General features: G+C 42.5%; 1 protein-coding gene across 1 annotated transcript in view; it reads left to right on the top strand.

Annotated features, from left to right (window-relative positions):
- The first annotated feature begins 11,360 nt into the window (after positions 1-11,360).
- LOC124280108 (transmembrane GTPase Marf-like) overlaps positions 11,361-22,146 on the top strand; it is a 60,522-nt gene continuing 49,736 nt past the window's right edge. Inside the window, exon 1 of the mRNA XM_046715999.1 lies at positions 11,361-11,500. The gene's annotated coding sequence lies outside the window, so the exon portion shown is untranslated. The remainder of the gene's footprint in view (positions 11,501-22,146) is intronic.

The raw sequence follows: 22,146 nt of genomic DNA, 5'->3' as shown, positions 1-22,146 counted from the left end.
GTAACTGAGATTGTTAGTGGCTGTACCCTCAAAAGGGGTTGAAGTAGTGTAAAATTATTGTCCACCTGAGAGGGTACGTAAGTCCCAAAATGTTCAAAGTCCATTTAAACTTGCCAGGATTTTTAAACGTAGCATTCTTGTCATTTTAATCTTGGCTAACATTTCTTACAATCGCCAGCAGCTGAAGGGATTGTGTAAATCCAACTAGGGTCCATGTAGGTAGCAAAAGTAATGTAAGTCCCCATGGTCCCTAGTATGGTGATCTCCCTTCAGTTGTTTGCGATCTCTAGCCACTTTTTTATATTGTGCTGTCCAAATAGTACTATTTGTTTTAACTTTCTACGCTAGTTTTACTTCAAATTGTGATATTCTAGTTGTTTTACTGTCCTTCGTCGGCCGTTTTTTTTATAATATACATATATTTCCTTTCAATATCAAATATTCTCGTCACAATATGGCTGAAATATTGGCGATGTGACGTTAAATATTTACTCACCCACACACTCAGTCAAGCTACTCACGTGTACACTCAAGCAACTCACGTGTACACTCAAGCTACGTACATGTACACTCAAGCTACCGACGTGTACACTCAAGCTACTTACGTGTACACTCAAGCTACTTACGTGTACACTCAAGCTACTCACGTGTACACTCAAGCTACCGACGTGTATACTCAAGCTACCGATGTGCACACTCAAGCTACGTACATGTACACTCAAGCTACCGACGTGTACACTCAAGCTACTTACGTGTACACTCAAGCTACTTACGTGTACACTCAAGCTACTCACGTGTACACTCAAGCTACTCACGTGTACAATCAAGCTACCGATGTGTACACTCAAGCTACTTACGTGTACTCTCAAGCTACTTACTTGTACTCTCAAGCCACTTACGTGTACACTCAAGCTACTTACGTGTACTCTCAACCTACTTACGAGTACACTCAAAATACTCACGTGTACACTCAAGCTACGTACATGTACACTCAAGCTACCGACGTGTACACTCAAGCTACTCACGTGTACACTCAGGCTACTGACGTGTACACTCAAGTTACTTACGTGTACTCTCAAGCTACTTAAGGGGAACTCTCAAGCTACGTACATGTACACTCAAGCTACTCACGTGTACACTCAAGCTACCGACGTGTACTCTCAAGCTACTTACGTGTGCTCTCAAGCTACTTACGAGTACTCTCAAGCTACTTACGTGTACACCCAAGCTACTTAGGTGTACACTCAAGCAACTCACGTGTACACTCAAGCTACGTACATGTACACTCAAGCTACCGACGTGTACACTCAAGCTACTTACGTGTACACTCAAGCTACTTACGTGTACACTCAAGCTACTCACGTGTACACTCAAGCTACCGACGTGTATACTCAAGCTACCGATGTGCACACTCAAGCTACGTACATGTACACTCAAGCTACCGACGTGTACACTCAAGCTACTTACGTGTACACTCAAGCTACTTACGTGTACACTCAAGCTACTCACGTGTACACTCAAGCTACTCACGTGTGCAATCAAGCTACCGATGTGTACACTCAAGCTACTTACGTGTACTCTCAAGCTACTTACTTGTACTCTCAAGCTACTTACGTGTACACTCAAGCTACTTACGTGTACTCTCAACCTACTTACGAGTACACTCAAAATACTCACGTGTACACTCAAGCTACGTACATGTACACTCAAGCTACCGTGTACACTCAAGCTACTCACGTGTACACTCAGGCTACTGACGTGTACACTCAAGTTACTTACGTGTACTCTCAAGCTACTTAAGGGGAACTCTCAAGCTACGTACATGTACACTCAAGCTACTCACGTGTACACTCAAGCTACCGACGTGTACTCTCAAGCTACTTACGTGTGCTCTCAAGCTACTTACGAGTACTCTCAAGCTACTTACGTGTACACTCAAGCTACGTACATGTACACTCAAGCTACCGACGTGTACACTTAACCTACTTACGTGTACACCCAAGCTACTTAGGTGTACTCTCAAGCCACTACTTACGTGTACACTCAAGTTACTCACGTGTACACGCAAGCTACTTACGTGTACTCTCAAGCTACTTACGTGTACTCTCAAGCTACCGACGTGTACACTCAAGCTACTCACGTGTACACTCAAGCTACTCACGTGTACAATCAACCTACTTACGTGTACTCCCAAGCTACTTACGTGTACACTCAAGCTACTCACGTGTACACTAAAGCTACGAACATGTACACTCAAGATTCCAACGTGTACACTCAAGCTACCGACGTGTACTCTCAAGCTACTTACGTGTACTCTCAAGCTACTTACGTGTTCTCTCAAGCTACCAACGTGTACACTCAAGCTACTTTCGTGTACACCCAAGCTACTTACGTGTACTCTCAAGCTACTTACGCGTACACTCAAGCTACCGACGTGTACTCTCAAGCTACTTACGTGTACTCTCAAGCTACTTACGTGTACTCTCAAGCTACTTACGTGTACACTCAAGCTACTTACGTGTACTCTCAAGCTACCGACGTGTACACTCAAGCTACTTACGCGTACACTCAAGCTACCGACGTGTACTCTCAAGCTACTTACGTGTACTCTCAAGCTACTTACGTGTACACTCAAGCTACTTACGTGTACACTCAAGCTACGTACATGTACACTCAAGCTACCGACGTGTACACTTAAGCTATTTACGTGTACACCCAAGCTACTTAGGTGTACTCTCAAGCCACTTACGTGTACACTCAAGCTACCTACGTGTACACTCAAGTTACTCACGTGTACACGCAAGCTACTTACGTGTACACTCAAGCTACTTACGTGTACTCTCAAGCTACCAACGTGTACACTCAAGCTACTCACGTGTACTCTCAAGCTACTCACGTGTACAATCAACCTACTTACGTGTACTCCCAAGCTACTTACGTGTACACTCAAGCTACTCACGTGTACACTAAAGCTACGAACATGTACACTCAAGATTCGAACGTGTACACTCAAGCTACCGACGTGTACTCTCAAGCTACTTACGTGTACTCTCAAGCTACTTACGTGTTCTCTCAAGCTACCAACGTGTACACTCAAGCTACTTTCGTGTACACCAAAGCTACTTACGTGTACTCTCAAGCTACTTACGTGTACACTCAAGCTACCGACGTGTACACTCAAGCTACTTACGTGTACTCTCAAGCTACTTACGTGTACTCTCAAGCTACTTACGTGTACTCTCAAGCTACTTACGTGTACACTCAAGCTACTTACGTGTACTCTCAAGCTACCGACGTGTACACTCAAGCTACTCACGTGTACACTAAAGCTACGTACATGTACACTCAAGCTTCCAACGTGTACACTCAAGCTACCGCCGTGTACTCTCAAGCTACTTACGTGTACTCTCAAGCTACTTACGTGTACACTCAAGCTACTTACGTGTACACTCAAGCTACCGACGTGTACTCTCAAGCTACTTACGTGTACTCTCAAGCTACTTACGTGTTCTCTCAAGCTACTTACGTGTACACTAAAGTTACGTACATGTACACTCAAGCTACACACGTGTACTCTCAAGCTACTTACGTGTAGTTTCAACCTACTTACGTGTACTCTCAAGCTACCTACGTGTACACTCAAGCTACTTACGTGTACACTCAAGCTACTCACGTGTACACTCAAGCTACCGACGTGTACACTCAAGCTACCGACGTGTACACTCAAGCTACTCACGTGTACACTCAAGCTACTTACGTGTACACTCAGGCTACTCACGTGTACAATCAACCTACTTACGTGTACTCCCAAGCTACTTACGTGTACACTCAAGCTACTCACGTGTACACTAAAGCTACGAACATGTACACTCAAGATTCCAACGTGTACACTCAAGCTACCGACGTGTACTCTCAAGCTACTTACGTGTACTCTCAAGCTACTTACGTGTTCTCTCAAGCTACCAACGTGTACACTCAAGCTACTTTCGTGTACACTCAAGCTACTTACGTGTACTCTCAAGCTACTTACGCGTACACTCAAGCTACCGACGTGTACTCTCAAGCTACTTACGTGTACTCTCAAGCTACTTACGTGTACACTCAAGCTACTTACGTGTACACTCAAGCTACCGACGTGTACTCTCAAGCTACTTACGTGTACTCTCAAGCTACTTACGTGTTCTCTCAAGCTACTTACGTGTACACTCAAGTTACGTACATGTACACTCAAGCTACACACGTGAACTCTCAAGCTACTTACGTGTAGTTTCAACCTACTTACGTGTACTCTAAAGCTACCTACGTGTACACTCAAGCTACTTACCTGTACACTCAAGCTACTCACGTGTACACTCAAGCTACCGACGTGTACACTCAAGCTACCGACGTGTACACTCAAGCTGCCGACGTGTACACTCAAACTACTTACGTGTACACTCAAGCTACTTACGTGTACACTCAAGCTACTCACGTGTAAACTCAACCTACTTACGTGTACACTCAAGCTACTTACGTGTACACTCAAGCTACGTACATGTACTCTCAAGCTACTCACGTTTACACTCAAGCTACTTACGTGTACACTCAAGGTACTCACGTGTACACTCAAGCTACTTACGTGTACACTCAAGCTACCTCCGTGTACACTCAAGCTATTTACGTGTACACTCAAACTACTTACGTGTACTCTCAAGCTACTTATGTGTACTCTCAAGCTACTTACGTGTACTCTCAAGCTACTTACGTGTACACTCAAGCTGCTCACGTGTACACACAAGCTGCTCACGTGTACACTCAAGCTACTCACGTGTACACCCAAGCTACTTACGTGTACACTCAAGCTACCGACGTGTACACTCAAGCTACTTACGTGTACTCTCAAGCTACTCAGTATACAGTTAAGCTGCTCACTAGTACACTCAAGCTACTCACGTGTACATACAACCTGCTCAAATGTACTCTCAAGGTACTCATGTGTACATTTAAGCTACTCACGTGAACACGTAAGCTACCCACGAGTACACTCACGCTACTCACATGTACACTGAACCTACTCATGTGTACACTGAGGCTGCTTACGTGTACAGTGAAGCTACGCACGTGTACATTTAAGCTCTCTTCTACCATGGCTACCTGAAATGCTCGAATTTGATTGGTCAATCCATAAAATCAGACGGTATTAATTTGGATTGAAAATGCGTCTGATTTCACGGCGTTTGACTGCACACGTATACAACACTGCCGCACTACTTCAGCTTGGCCACCAATATGATTAATATCAACACAACAGACGTGATGGAAATGCTGATGAAACATTTACTAAAACTCGAAAATACAATTATACGATTTCTCCTCCACAATTATTAGGGAACCTCACTATCATAATTATTACCTTCTATTATAAAAATATTCAAACTCAATTACAATACACAGCTCCAAACATAAACAAACAATATCTAACACATAAATCAGAAAACCTTGTAAAAATACATCCCTATCTATCCCTATTTGTGAGGCAAAACGTTCGTAAACATTTACCTACCTGGTAAATGGTATATTTGTTTCCGTTTAGAATGGGAAATTCGCAAGATAACGGTCAGGCGAAACAAAACAATTATGCCACTCATACTCCATCCTGTCCCGTTGCATCGTTCAAAATGTCAAAAAATTGAACCTCATGCTACGCGTTCGGCTTCAAATGAAATTTAGAGACTATCAATTCGGTCTAACATTCATCATGCTTTCAAAAAGAGATGTAAGTAATTAAAGAGTGGGTTTTATTAGGAATCGCGAAACATAGGGGAACATGTAAGATGTCATTGTATGTCAGCTTATATCATTGTATGTCAGCTTATATCACTGTATGTAAGCTCATATTAGGAATCGCGAAACATAGGGGAACATGTAAGATATCATAAATGAATGATAGTTCATATGTTTGCGGCATCTGAATAATGCCTCTCACTGTTGATAATTGTGAATTGAAAGCTCTCTTTGGTAGGTGGCCATGATTTTCATTACAAATGATGCACTTAGGTCATAGAATAAGTCACTGAAATCTGAGTCAGATAATTCATCACAGGGTCGTCCGATCAGGTGCTGAAGGAGAGACTCGTCATCAAAGCTATTTCAAGTTACTGTCAATTGAAGCGGGAATCTGTCTGTGATGACTGACCAGAAGTTGTCATAATGGTCCTTCATATGGTCACATGATAACATCAGCTACCCACGAGTACACTCAAGCTACTCACGTGTACACTCAAGCTACTCACGTGTACACTCAAGCTGCTTACGTGTACAGTGAAGCTACCCACGTGTACATTTAAGCTCTATTAGCATGTACACTCAAGTTACTCACGTATACTCAAGCTACTCACGTGTACCCTCAATCTACACATTCTCATTAAAGTCAACTTCATTAAGTTCATCTCCTTTACGTGGAAAACATTGTCATTTAACACAAAGACGATCATTTAACGGACGATCGAAATTATGAGATCAGCTTATTGTCTGAGAAGTATATATTAAAAGCATGCATACAAAATAGTACACCAGTATTCTGACAGGCTAAAGGCCTCTTACACGCACAATTTCACACATTTTCGAATATTTTGGCCTATGTTATTGATATTTGAGCATATGCACTCACTTTACCTTCCTATTTATGAAAAAAACACATATCATTCCCTACGACCTGCATTAAATAGATCATTGAACCCTCGAGACAAACAGATTCCAAACAGGGAACACATGCCATATATAGAATGTTAACAATTGCTCCGTACATCAAAAACTGTCGCAAGCACAGTGTTAGCAGAACTGGTTTCAATCTTAAGTTGTTTTTGCCTAGGACTGAGATCTGTTTCCAAAGGAGTTGTAAGATATCCATAAAGAGCGATCCAAGGGACATAACTCTATGGGGTTCGCTTGAAATCCTGTATGAATGCCTAATAAAAAAAAAGAACATACCTAAATGTATGCCCAGCACTGTCTTCCACATGGAATAAATATCGCAGCTTGGCATAGTGAATCGCGACACCTCAGACACGAACAATAACACATTATATTTACAGTGTTGCCCTGACATACGTTGGTACATTCATCCACATTCGAATTATTTCTGTTGTAAATAAGAAATGGTGTTTGTCTCTTTGCTTTCATAATTAAGCACTTGTGCACTTGTCAGTGCGATGCGTTTAAAGACACATAATGTTAGCTTTTGTGTACTATGTGAGTGTGGTTTGCAAGATCTAGTTTGAGCAAGATGTCAGTTACATCGCTGCATATCAGCTTACTTCACTGCATATGAGTTTCCATCACTCCATATCACCTTATATCACTGCGAATCAGCTTATATCACTGTATGTCAGCTTATATCACTGTATGTCTGCTTTTGTTACTGCATATCAGCTTTTATCATTGTATGTCAGCTTATGTCACTGTATGTCAGCTTATATCACTGTATGTCCGCTTATATCACTGTATGTAAGCTTATATCACTGTATATCAGCTTATATCACTGTATGTCAGCTTATATCACTGTATGTCAGCTTATATCACTGTATGTAAGCTTATATCACTGTATGTCAGCTTATATCACTGTATGTCAGCTTGTATCACTGTGTGTCAGCTTATATCACTGTATGTAAGCTTATATCACCGTATGTCAGCTTATATCATTGTATGTAAGCTTATATCATTTTATGTCAGCTTATATCACGGCATGTCAGCTTATGTCATTGTATGTCAGCTTATATCACTGTATGCCAGCTTATATCACTGTATGTAAGCTTATATCACTGTATGCCAGCTTATTTCACTGTATGTCAGCTTTTATTACTGCATATCAGCTTATATCATTATATATCAGCTTATATCCTTGCTTATATCATTGTATGTCAATTAATATCACTGTATGTCAGCTTATATTACTGTATGTCAGCATATCTCACTGTATGTCAACTTATGTCACTGCATATAAGCTTATATCATTGTATGTCAGCTTATATCACTGTATGTAAGCTTATATCACTGTATGTCAGCTTATTTCACTGTATGTCAGCTTTTATTACTGCATATCAGCTTATATCATTGTATATCAGCTTATATCCCTGTATGTCTGCTTATATCACTGTATGTCAATTAATATCACTGTATGTCAGCTTATATCACTGTATGTCAGAATGTCACTGTATGTCAACTTATGTCACTGCATATAAGCTTATATCATTGTATATCAGCTTATGTCACTGTATGTCAGCTTATATCACTGTATGTCAACTTATGTCACTGCATATAAGCTTATATCATTGTATATCAGCTTATATCACTGCATATCAGCTTATATCACTGTATGTCAGAATATGTCACTGTATGTCAACTTATGTCACTGCATATAAGCTTATATCATTGTATATCAGCTTATGTCACTGTATGTCAGCTTATATCACTGTATGTCAACTTATGTCACTGCATATCAGCTTATATCACTGCATATCAGCTTATATCACTGTATCTCTCCTCATATCGGCTTATATCTCCTCATATCGGCTAATATCAATTTTTATTACCCATACGGGTGAGGAGATCCCGTGTAATATCTTTTTGATATTTGCACAATGTGCAATTTAGTGATTCTTGACGTTGATTGGTTAATCGTATATTTGTACATTTTCATTGGATGCCGGAACTACTTTCACACACTACGTTCATTCATAAAGTTTCATGGATTCATTGATAAATTGACATTATGTAATGTAATCACACATTCCGAGATCTAAAAAAGAAAACATGAAGGTTAAAGAATATGAATATTCTTTTTATTAGACGTTATTATTTTGGAATAAAACTGCGTTATAAATAGTACCAGTCTTTTTAAATTATATAATCTTTAAGAAACCCACCAAACAATCGTTTGCATTGTTTGTAAACAAACATGGCCGCCGTTAGGCTAACCCCGATCAAGGTCCCTTACCTAGTTAAAGTTGACGGTGACCAAATAGGAAGAGTGATAAGAATTTTACAGCCCTTGAATTCCCAAAACCTGTTTGTTGTTGAAACTGAATCCGGGGAAATAGAAACAGCAAGATACCGACTAAAGATGTTATCTGAAAGTGTAACAAGTAAGTCGGACACGGCGTCCATGCCATCGAACCAGAAAACAGGTCCTTTCTTACCGGAATCAGTGCTAAATGTTCTTCTTCAAGATGACTTTTTATATCCATGCATTCCTAATCAATCTGAGAGGTTGGTCCCAGTAGCCGATGCAGAGATTGACACATTTCATAGACTCGGATTCCGACTAGAGTTATCCTTCTTGGAACTGCTGTACTCTACTGAGACGAGAGTGTAACACGCCTTCCACAGAACAAAATGTTGTTTTATCTTCAAACTTGTTGAGTTTCTTGACAGAAAACTTTTTCTAGATGTATTCGTGGGATGGTTGTCTTTTAGATTTCCCAACTTTTAACCGTTGACTTTCCCAAAAATTGACAGGTTTTTGCCAGAGTGTGTTTCAACACTACACCGTCACCCGTCACTAGAAAACACGTCAGTCGTGAATGAACGATGTTCCGTCGCACTGACTTGATCGAATAAATGTTTAGCTCTTATTAAGTTCAATCAAAAAGATCATTTTTATCATATTAACAAATGTTAATTAATTATTCCAGGCATAATAATTTTGTTGTATTTTAAAGCGATTTTATGATGTACTATTTCCATAGCGAAGTTATGTTATTACCGCTGGAGAAGTTAGGTTTAATACGCGCATGAATACGAATCAGCTGTTTAAGGTCACAAGTCCTGTCTCCGGGTGGTTTTTATTTCGTGGCTCTTCCTTTTAAATTACATTATGGGTAATAAATAGAGTAACCAACGAGGTACGAGTGATTACGGGAAATATGCCCTCGTTAAAATAATGTTCAGTGCCTCGCCAAGGCTCGGCACTGTGAACATTATTTCAACTCGGGCATATTTCCCGTAATCACTCGTACCTCGTTGGTTATTCTCTAAATATCAGCTTATGTCTCTGCTTGTAAGCTTATATGTCTGCATGTCAGCGAAGCGTATTTTTAACGACACGAGTGTTACATAGAAAATGGTTCATATTGTGACTTGAGTACCAAGCATGCACGTTTCACTGGTAATAGGTAACAGATTAGTTGTTATTGGGTCGAATAGATTGCTGAAAGAATGACTAAGCTTTAAGCCCACAATGTGTGCTCTCTAAGTATCAGTTGAAACGTCCACACTTTTGTCACCAAGACAACGGATAGTTATGTAGTATAACATTAATTCTGTTGACAAAGTGCATGCGGTCTCACGGTCACTTTCAACTAGTATAATTGAGGACACCATCAGCCGCGGAACACACCGTATAAAGATAGAAATGAGTCCAGGTTTCAGTATTTGACAATGTATTTAATCTGTAATGATGTCCTGTTTCTACAGGGAAGCTGGAAGGTATTCACCTCATGTATAAAGTATTTGCGTCGCTATTTCACATGGGTCAGATGAGAGTGAAAATAATTCTTCCTGTCTGTTTGCTTCCTGTTAACGTAGCCTTTTCCCACAAAATGTAAAAGTCAGGTGCTTGTTACGACGTGCTTTTGAGGAAGTTATCTTGGTATAAACGTCTGTACACAAACTCCAATGAAGTAAGAGTGAAATGCATGTAGAAACTAAACCACGGTGCTCTGAGTTGTACAAGTCGAGGTAGTCCGCAACCTGTGAGTTTGGATAAGCAAGACATGTGCACGACTAGGCTTTGCATACACTTATGTGCTAATAGTAGGGCAGGATACGCCCATATTGTTCTGGTATTATCACTAACTGTTTCGGAGTGATTTATAACCACAGTCACGTTGCACTAGTAGTATAGCCGGAATTGTAATCGAGAGGACATTTTATGGCCGTGGAAAGGGTTACTGCCGCATCTATTCACAAATAATAGTGAACAATTGTTTGGTAGTGGTTTCACTCCCCGGCACCCGAAGTATATGGAAGTTTGCGTTTCACGTTTCATCAGTAACATTGTAGAGCCTTGTGTAGCCAAATCGTCAAAAGTGCTGCCTTAGCTGAGACATTCTATGTCCCTGACGCTGGCTAGAATTCGTTTGTTGTAGTTCAAGTCCCGTATCTGCCCTGATTATGGTCGTAGTTTGTGGGAACAATACCCAGGCTTTATTTCCATATGACAATAGTCCATTAGTTTCATACACTGAAGAGTAATTACTGTCAGGTTGTGAGCTTAAACTTGACAAACATTTCCTTTAACACATCTCTAAACTTGTGAGTGCTGAATACTGTTGCGCTATCATTTGAATAAAGCAGTCAATATTTCCTGTTCATACTTTCACTCACAGCCACCTTTGTACAATACGGAATTAAATCTTTTTCATCATGTGATTTCAAGAGTTTTCCGCTGCAGTTTCAGTTGTCAGAATTTGTGTTCAATACCAGGCTGCTATACCCGTCGATGATTCTGCAGTTGGTGTATGTAAGTATTACTTTTGTATCAATGATTTGGCGACTGTCTCATATCTACATATTCCAGATGCACTGACTCCCCGCCACACTTTTCTAAGCACGTTCACGTCAAATATGGCGATGCATTTCTCATAATTCAACAACGTCCTGGTCACTCGTTTTACACGTATATAGTGACAAATTCCATTCACATTAACATCTTTTTGAATAATGAATTTTGAAATAACCAGACAATCCAGTGACTGACATCATGAGCATCGATCTACGCATTCGGGATACGATGACATGTGTCTCCCAAGTAAACAAGCCTGACCACCCGATCTTGTTCGACACCTCTTACTACAAGCATGAATTGCTGAAAACCAATTCTAATCCGGATCTTAACGAGTACTACACACAAATGCAGTACATTGGATATTGTACTGCGGACATTGTATCTTTCCTGCTGCCATACAAAATGTACTTGTGCTGTATGTTCAACTTGGAAGGACATGAAACGCACATGAAGAAAACAGATATACATAATTATCTGCAATACCTCCCTTCAAAGAAATATATCATGAGTGTTCAGGGTCAAATGTTGTGCGATTAGAAGACGATACAATGTGTACAGACTTATTGAAGCATTAACTTTTATATGCAGACTATGTGAGAGGTAGGTGCTCCCGGTAGAGCGGTGACCGCACATTTCCGAGGTGACGTAACGTGACGCAACCTCGAAAATATGCGGCCACACTGACGTCATACACGTATGACGTCACGACGATTGGTCCCGTGACGTCACGACCTACAAACGAAGGTCGTGACGTCACTTGATGGTGACGCAACCTCGAAAATATGCGGCCACACTGACGTCATACACGTATGACGTCACGACGATTGGTCTCGTGACGTCACGATCTACAAAGGAAGGTAGTGACGTCACTTGATGGTGACGCAACCTCGAAAATATACTGCCACACTGACGTCACGACCTACAACGACGGTATTGACGTCACGTGGTCATTGAACCGTCACAAATAAGGGAATGGTCATCTAGTACGTGTTCGTGCATGTACGTGTGTGTGTGTGCGTGTGTGCGCGCGCATGTGACACCTACTAATGACGTCACACAAACAAAAATGGCGACCATAAGAATCCATCCGTCAAGCTAAATTCTCAATTGCTCTCAGACGCGTTTTTACCTCATAAAAGCTCTCTACAATACAAGACGGTAAGACGGTGATATTCTACATGAAACAAAATGTGAGGTAGAAAACGGCAAAGCAGCAAGAGTGGTACCGAGTGTTACGTTCTTTACCTCGTATCGTAAACCCAAAGCGGGAACGAATAATAATTTTGAAGGAGGTCTGTAAATGTCGTACTGCCAATGTAAAGCTCTCTACAATACTAGGCAGCAAAACAAATGTAACAAGACACTCAAAAATAACACACCCTCCAGTTTATGTAAAGCTCTCTACAATACAACACGGGAAGGCGGTTATATTCTACCAAATACAACAAAGAAGATATTGAGTCGGACAGTCTATGTAAAGCTCTCTACAATACTAGACCGCGCGAGCACCGTATCCCTCATTGTTTAAACCACCCCAAAATATGTCCACGAGGTAGACAACGTCAACACTTTTATATAAAACACAACAGAGACTAGTAAAAACAACATTACACAAATTTTATTCGTAAATATGCACAACTACATTTCTACTCACAAAACAGTTGGGAGACCATATTTCCCGTCCACCGACAAGGTGTCTTCGTTTCCAGAGTGCGATGATGGCGATACTTTTCCCTTCTTATTGAAGTAAAGTTTACATCTTTCTCCATCCCTCTGCTCATTATACGATTCGGGAACGTAGCAGCAGGACATCGTGGTACGGAGCACTCAAAATATACAACCTCACTCTCGGGCAGACGGCTTCTAACTAGCTACTGCGTGTCGGTGCTCGTGATACTCTCGTCACCATCAGCGGTTACGTGCGAAAAGAATAGGGGGCGTGACCTAAGGGCGCCTCGTCCTGCCATTGGACGGTAAGGGGTCAAATCCCGGTCCTGGACATAATTATACCTATTACATCAAACACAGGCGTTATCGCCGTGGGTACCTAGCTGTGTAAGCGCTAAAAGCCACGCTTAACACCTCTTTGTATGGTTGGCTAGTAAAATCGGTTTGCTTTGAGACGGCAGCGTGGGAAAAAAATCGAGAACATTCCTACAGCTCTATCAATAACCTAATTTTTCCCTCGTCAAAATCCATGGCTCTTAAAGTTCCTGAGTATACTCTTCTTGGTATTATCATGCCATCTGAAAACCATGGAAGCGTATTACTTTAACTGAAATGGTGATCGCAAGCTACCGACGACAGGCTTTGTACACGAACTCTTTTGTAGGAATAATGCAAACGACCGTATTTTGCCACAAAATCGTGAAATTCGGGCCATATTCGCGTGTAATCTATACCGTACGAGTTGTGCATGTGTAATCTACCCTGTTCGCTTTTTCTGTCCGTGTTGCAAATAAACAGTATAGGATATTCCAATCTCTTCACCCCACTACAGTCTATTTTATTACCACACACCTTTACCAAAGTATCTCTGCTACTTATACCGCCATAGTTGTTTTTAAGAAAAGGCTCATTACGTCCAAACTGTACAGATAGCTGTTGACGGTATGGTTTGAGAGTGATATGCACCCCAAAGGTCCCAAAGGGTAATTGAGCGTGTCCGCGTTGTAGACATGACCATACACGTCCGACACGCGCAGCAAGAAGACGAAAATCGCCTCTATTATCTTACGCACCATATGTCCTCGGTTTATCGTATATTCCTGCTGATGGGTCTAACCACCCCTTATTACGCAATCGTTTCGACCACTGCGTGTGCGAAGCCTTCCTTCGAAATAACCCCTACGTACATCGTTAATCGGCCTAACTGCTCTAATCGTCCCCTATTATACACAATCGCGAGTGTGCACCCCGTCGTCTCTACACCCTTCTCCTTCGAAAATAATCCCCTATGTGCGTCGTTAATCGGTCTAGCTGCTCTAATCGTCCCTGTTATACACAACCGCGAGTGTCCACCCCGTCGTCTCTACACCCTCTCCTTCGAAAATAACCCCTTACGTACATCGTTAATCGGTCTAGCTGCTCTAATCGTCCCCTATTATACACAGCCGCGAGTGTCCACCCCTTCGTCTCTACACCCTCTCCTTCGAAAATAACCCCTACGTACATCGTTAATTGGCCTAGCTGCTCTAATCGTCCCCTATTATACATGACCGCTAGTGTCCACCCCCATCGTCTCTACACACTTTCCTTCGAAAATAACCCCTTACGTACATCATTAATCGGCCTAACTGCTCTAATCGTCCCCTATTATGCACAGTCGTGAGTGTCCACCCCATCGTCTCTACACATTTTTCCCTTCACATAGACTTACCTACCGTCTCGAAAATAGCCTCTACGTACATCGTCAACAGGGTTAATTGCCCTAATCGTCTCTAATACACAGTCGTGCGTGTCGTCGCCGTCGTCTCACCAGTTTTCCCCAATAAACTCATATGAAGTCGCGAAAATTACATCTACTATCTTATACACCATTTCTCTCTGTCGATGTCTTCCATGGTGTGCGTTGACGCGATAATCCTTTCAACTGCGGTCGTAAAGCAATGCCACCACAGACGGTTTTCAGAAAAGGGGCAGTATTGCCAAACCATTGCAAATCTCGCCCCGTACAGTATTTTAGATGGAGAGGTAAACTGCCCGTCATCTGCATTAGTGTATAGCAGTACTGCTAAAATGATCACATTGTATTATATACTGTCCAACTCTCTATAGCCGACTAGAGTCAACCACAACATGCGACACTTTAATAAACCACTTTTTACTGCTGTGTAACCATCGGGAGTGGAACATCTTGACCTCATGTCTAGCAATCAGACACGCTAAGAAAGGCAGGTAAACACGGCTTAGGTGTAGTGTGTCATAGTTTGAAAACACTGTATCGTATTTTTATAAGGGTCAGTGATACTTTTGGAATGGTCTACCCTACTTCTGATACGGTTGGTCATACTTTGAAAACAGCTTATCATATTTTTATAAGGGTGTGTCATACTTTTGGAATAGTGTGTCATACTTTGAAAACAGCTTATCATATTTTTATAAGGGGTGTCATACTTTTGGAACAGTGTGTCATACTTTGGGCGCGGTTATACATTCTCCCGTCATTTTAGTAGTAAAATCTTTGAGAATTGTACGAGGCTAAGTTACACTTTTGGGAGGATTTGTCATACTTCTGGAACGAATTGTTCCACGTTTGGGACACTGTGTCATACCTTTGGTAGGAGTTATACTTTCTCCCGTCCTTTACTGTAGATACATCTGCAGAAAACGTACAACATGAATGTCGAACGTTTCGAAATGTGTTTAAATTAGATAAGGATTGAATGCTATTGATTAAGAAAGTACGTATTGAAACAAACAATCTAGAGGTGTGAGAGACAGCTGTAACATCGGTATGCAATTCATGACCTCGCAACGGCCATGACTCCTCTGAGAGGACCTCTCTCCCTTTTATGACGTCACAAACAAGGACACGTTGGTGAATTTGTATTAACTCTCGTCATACTTCAACAACGCCATGCTCGATCACGAGGTGATGACATTGTGTCCTTTGAATGGCTGAGCCCTGATATATGACGGGGAGGGGACAGGGGCTGTGTTACAACTGATAGGATGGAAGACTGGGAGGCAGAATTATTCTCAATGGCATCAGAAGGGGGCAAGAGTGGAGTCACTGCTGCCAACGCGGAAGAGAATTGGGATTTAGAGCTGATGTCGGTGGAAGCATCAGCACCATCGCCACCATCACCATACCAATCATCATCAGCGTGTCCTGCATGGCAGTGTCGTCAATGTCGAGGGTGTCTACCAGTCTATGCAAACGGGACTATAGACTATAATGGTACATTTCAGTGTGTATATTGTAGTACCATCCTGAAGGACACATACATGAGACGTTTGATGCACAGTAGTAAGTGTCATATCAGGCGAAGGATGACAATTCATCAGTGTCAGTGCACTCTACAGCTGTGAGTCCACCTCACACCACCCAACGGTCCTTTTCAGGACCACCCATCTCTCCTAAAAGAATGCTTTGTATATTGCAAACAACGATAGCATATAGCTTGTTTTCTCCAGCGGCGGTAGCACGACCAACGTCGCATTATTCGCGACCCCGTAACCTCTAGGTTGACCTATACCGTGCCTTACGGTTACGAAACCAATGCCTCGTCATTCGTCGATCCGCGTCCGACCGGTAATAGCTTGCTAGACAGTCGCTCTCCACTTTAAAAGCCACGAACAACTCCCTAGTTCGCCTCCAGCTGTATAATAGTCTTTTCCTCACCTCGCTCCATTCACCATTACCTACGGTCATGTCTCTACAGTCAAACGATCAAATGTGTAAGAACGACGATGTGTTCCAAATCAGCTACGCCCTGACGAACGCCCTGTCACACGTCATGGTGGCTCTGCGTCTTAGTATACAATCCTCCAGTCTGTCACTTCAGGGGACCAAAAGAGACCACACCACCAACAACAACGACGACGCAGACCACCCGAGCACGACCAACAACGGCAGCAGCACCACCGACCACCACCACGAAAAAATCACACTCGCGGCGACGACAGACCAGACAACCACGAACCACCCGCCGAAGAAGCCGACCACGCACCAAAAGAGAAAACTCAGCGATGACGCAACGACGCAGAACAAGAAGAGGCAGAAGAAGAAGAACCCTACAGCATTACCGTCGCCTATGCGCGAAACCGAGGACGGCGAACAGGACCCGAGGGAAGGAGAAACCAACGTAGACATCGAGTTGCAGAAGCTCGTGGCCGAGCTGATAGGCAGTACAGCAGGCTCCGATACTAGTGCCTGAACAAGCGCACGCCCCCCTTCTCGGCGTGTCGATATGACGATTATAACAACGATGATGATAATAATAAAAAAATAAATAAAAATAAACGAACGGATCACGTGTTCCGTTGGAAATGTATATTCCGTTATTTCTGTCGTTATTCTCGCAGCCCCCAACAGGGTATGTCGAGGTCTGGATTGGAAAAGGGGTGCATGGTTGTCACAGTTTTTTTTAGAACTATCCCCCGTCATACTTTTAGATCAGGTAGTCGTACATTGTGTGCGATGATGGATACTTTTAGGAATAGCTTGTCATACTTTTGTGACGGTATGTCATACCTTTTGGCGTGATTATACGTTCTACCCATACTTTTTAGCAGTAAAATCTATGGAACGGGTCCACGGCTAATGACACGATTTTGGAAGGGGTCTGTCATACTTTTGGAACAGCGTGTGTGTAATTATTAGAACAACGCGTCATACTTTTGAAACGACGCGTGGAGCAGTTAGTCGTACATTGGGAAAGACGTGTGACACTTTTAGAATAGCGTGTCGTAATTTTGGAACAGTGTGTCATGCCTTCGGGTGTGGTTATACATTCTCCCTACATTTATTTCAGTAGTAAAAATCTACGGACACTAGAAAACCGAGACAGTAATACGTGTTTTAACAAAGATGTCACGGTAACGCTTTAATAAGATTATTTATACGCGCAATGTTAGCGGTTTATTTACGCCATTCCTCCGTGGAGATAGATATACCTAAAATTGTCTCTTTACCAGCTATAAATTGCCTGATATCTACGATGGGTAAATTTTCTTTCAAACAAACGGAAACACGTTTTGTTGTTGAAAGGCGTAGCTGATTGCGCATACACTCGTTATCCGTTAGATTCACACCTGTTCCCGTGACAAATGGCCCGAGGGGTGTTGTTCCGTATGAGTGGTGTGGCAAAGCTATGACGATCAGCGTGCAGCACGCGATAGCTACCAATAGTCCCAACACCGTCAGACATGCATGCTTTGATACACACGAGTCTCTTTCTCCCTCTCTTGCCGTGGTTTCCATTTTCAAATAAAGACAATCCTCTTCGGGGGTATTCGACATTTTCAACGCATACACGCGCACGCAACACAAATACGGCATAAGCGTATTCCCTTCTCTACTCGTACACTCTTATCCCCTTTATATACTGTCGTGTTGAAAGAGAGAGAGACTCCCCATTTATATACTGTCGTGTTGAGAGAGAGAGAAGCCCATAGCGTTGTCACCACCTCCCGAGTAAACATGGACAACTATCGCGCTGACGGGCAGAAACGTCTAGTCGACAGAATTCATTTCCAATTCCCCAAGATATTCAGACTCTTAATAGGAGGTCCTAGCGGTGCGGATAAAACCACTTTCGTGAAGCACATGCTAGAAAACGATATAGATGGTCCGTGGCCTTTACTACAAAAATTACCAGACGTTATAGTATGGGTCTACTGTGAAACGCAACCTGTATACGACGCTATAAAAGCCATCTGCGTCAGGGGAGGTATCGACATTCATTTTGTGCAAAAGATTAGTGACGACGTAGAAGGTTACGTTGACGCTTCCAAGTATAACTGGCTAGTCGTCGACGACGCGGCAGGCGATTTGACAAAGGAGGACGAGCAAGAGTTACTTAGATGGTTCGTTAAGAGATCGCATCACAGACAGACCAGTATACTATACTTACAACAGAATATTTTTGCACGAACACCGTTCCATAGAACGATCAGTTTAAATTGTACGCACATTGTTGTGTACAAGAATCCCCGGGACAGAAGTCAGATAGAGCACCCCGGGCGACGAGGGTGGTGAGCGACACCGTAACAACAGCAGAGGTCAGATAATACCTCCTATACCAACACCCAAGATTGTTCTGAAAAGGAAATAAATAACCGTAATACGAAGATCGTGAGTTTTTGTCATCATTTTATTGTACACCCTCGGAGTACAGCGACACCCTACCCCTGACACGAGTAAATTCATCGAAAATATGCATCATTCTAACGGTAAATTACACTCGACCTCGCGCTGTTGCGTGGTGAAGAGAACACCATGTGGTAAGAGAAAAGGTGTCGCCAAAGTCGATTCGGTCAACAGCGTTAAAGCCAACGCGGACATTATACACTACCTATGTAGAGCCCCAACCGCTGTCAGACGCCGACTCGTTAATTGTTTACCCAAAGAAGTCATAGACGCTTTTAGCGAGACAGCCGTTAATGTGTATTGCAGCAATTTACCTATGACAGATGATCAGAGACACGGGTTAAATCGCAAGAAAAAGAGCTCTTCATACCCTATGTCAGAGACACAGAGTTTTGCACGCTGGCAAGAGGAAAATATTGGCGCAAAGGGGTGCAAACGAAGTAATGAGGAAGGCTGGAGCTCGGACAATGCCGGAGGGAGGGAAAAGAAAGGGCGACACGGTGGGTCGACAATTATCAACAATAGCTGGAAAAGCTATTAAGCCTTACTGGCTGAAATGGTTGAAACGCACCTATTATGATGTATCGAGAGGTTTTGATTCACGGGTTGGCCTCTTAAGAAAATTATCGGAGGCTAGGGAACGAAAGGGTTCTGTCAAACCTACCCCTGCTCAGGTGACGGTTTGGTTAAAGAGACAGCCCGCTTACAGTCTACATAGGCCTCGCCCCGCCAAGCGCTTTCCTAGAACACCCTATTCCGCTACCATATGTAGAAAGGATCAGTTGTGGCAGGCTGATTTGTCGGACGTGTCGCGTATTAGCAAAGTCAACGATGGTTACAAATTTATATTATGCGTTATAGACGTGTTCAGTAGATATGCGTTTGCCGAACCGCTCAAGGATAAAAAGGTTAAAACGGTGACCGACGGTTTCAAAAGAATTCTGAACCGTGCTAAGCCTCGTATTTTCCATAGCTTATTGACCGATAAAGGTAGCGAATTTGTCAACAGTTGTTTTAAGCATCATATTAGGAACGTTCTGGGGAAATGTTTTTATACTAGTCAGAACGATGACGTGAAATGTTCCGTCGTGGAAAGATTTCAGAGAACTCTAAAGACCCGCATGTGGAGATACTTCAACACTGTGTCGCAACCTCGGTATATTGAAAGCCTACAATAACGCATACCACACATCCATAGGACGTAAGCCTAGCAACGTGATAACTATTCTCGACGAGATAGCGGTATGGAACCACACGCGCAGGCAGCAAACGCAGTCAAAAGATTCCCGTCGCAAAACGTTAAATTCCCCAAAACATGAGAAATACTTATTGCCGCAAACACCAGTCAGAATTTCGACAAGTAAAGGGAATTTTGTTAAAGGTTACGAGGCCAATTGGACCAGGGAAATATTTTACGTGGTCAACAAAGTTAGATATAGGAAACCGACTGTCTATAAAATACGCGACTACAATAGAAACGCTATAAAAGGAACATTTTACCGGGATGAGTTACAAGTCGGTGTTGGAGCCAGAGGCGTCTGGTAGAAAAAGTGTTAAAGAGAAGGGTCAATAAGACTACGGGTAAAAGAGAAATACTGGTTCGATGGAAGGGATACCCGAGCAAAGAATTCGACCAATGGCTACCAGAAAGTCACATGGTAGGATTTCCTCAAAAGAGGTTGACGTGCATGAGGAAGCTACCACTACACACCATCCTGCTATGCGTGCTGATCGTATGCTACCTGTCGCTGAAAGGTACCACATCGTCCGATCTAGCCGAGGATATAAAGAAGGTTGAAGAACCGTTGTTTGAATTACTGAAAGTATCGCTGTCTACGGCCGGTTCATACCCTCCGGCCCTTTAAGAAGTCGTAACAGCAACAACCCTCATCTGTCACCAAACGTCAGCGTCTGGGAGAACAGCACCGCACATTATGAATAACGGTACGAAAGCGACAGATTTTTACATTACCCTACCAAGCGATGCCAGTCCCGAAACTCGACCGGATAATGTACAACACACTTACACCGTAGATTTACCATACCCCCTGAAGGTAAACAGAAAGGATAATTGGAGAGTTGGCGTTAGTACTGTGCAGATACCCATGACATGGCACAATTTACCCGTTCCTCATAACGCTTTCAGCGCGTATATGACTGTCCCCGTCCGTGAGAGAGTGTATAAGAAGGGCATGGTGAGAAAGGATAGATGCGGTTTAGAAACTAAATTTCTGGGGCAGATAATGTTGCCGCAAAGGAATTATACGATCGCGAGACTCTTAGATACCATGAATAGCTCCATCAACGCGCGGTTATATATATCATAAACATAGTAATGCAGGGGGTGGTGTGGAAATCGATACAGAATTGATAATGCCTAAAGAGACTAGTAAATATTTGTACTCCCAGGACGATTTAGTCTACATGGCCTCGGGCTTTGTGGAAAGCGATTTCGAGGGGTCCGATGCTGAAGAGGTGAGACATGTTTTAGGCAATTGTGGTCCTAAATTCGACGTGTCTCCTTACTTGGCTTCCATGCTGGGTTTCACAACCGTAGTGCCCGAGGCAAGGGGCGACACCTGTAGCCGATACGTGTTCCAATTTCTCCAAAGAACAACTTTTCCACCATATGTACGTCTATGCCGACATTATAGACGACCAGATAGTTGGTCACGCATTGGTGCCTCTGTTGACATTGATACCCGTCAAAAGGAAAATGTTGAAAGATGTAGTATACGTGAGCGAAAAGAACCCTATTCAATATCTGTCTTTAAAATTTGACCAG

Source organism: Haliotis rubra, unplaced genomic scaffold (assembly GCF_003918875.1).
Source record: "Haliotis rubra isolate DU_JTF1 unplaced genomic scaffold, ASM391887v1 Scf260, whole genome shotgun sequence".
NCBI classification, from domain to species: Eukaryota; Metazoa; Mollusca; class Gastropoda; order Lepetellida; family Haliotidae; genus Haliotis; species Haliotis rubra.
This window is presented reverse-complemented; position numbering and strand designations above follow the sequence as displayed.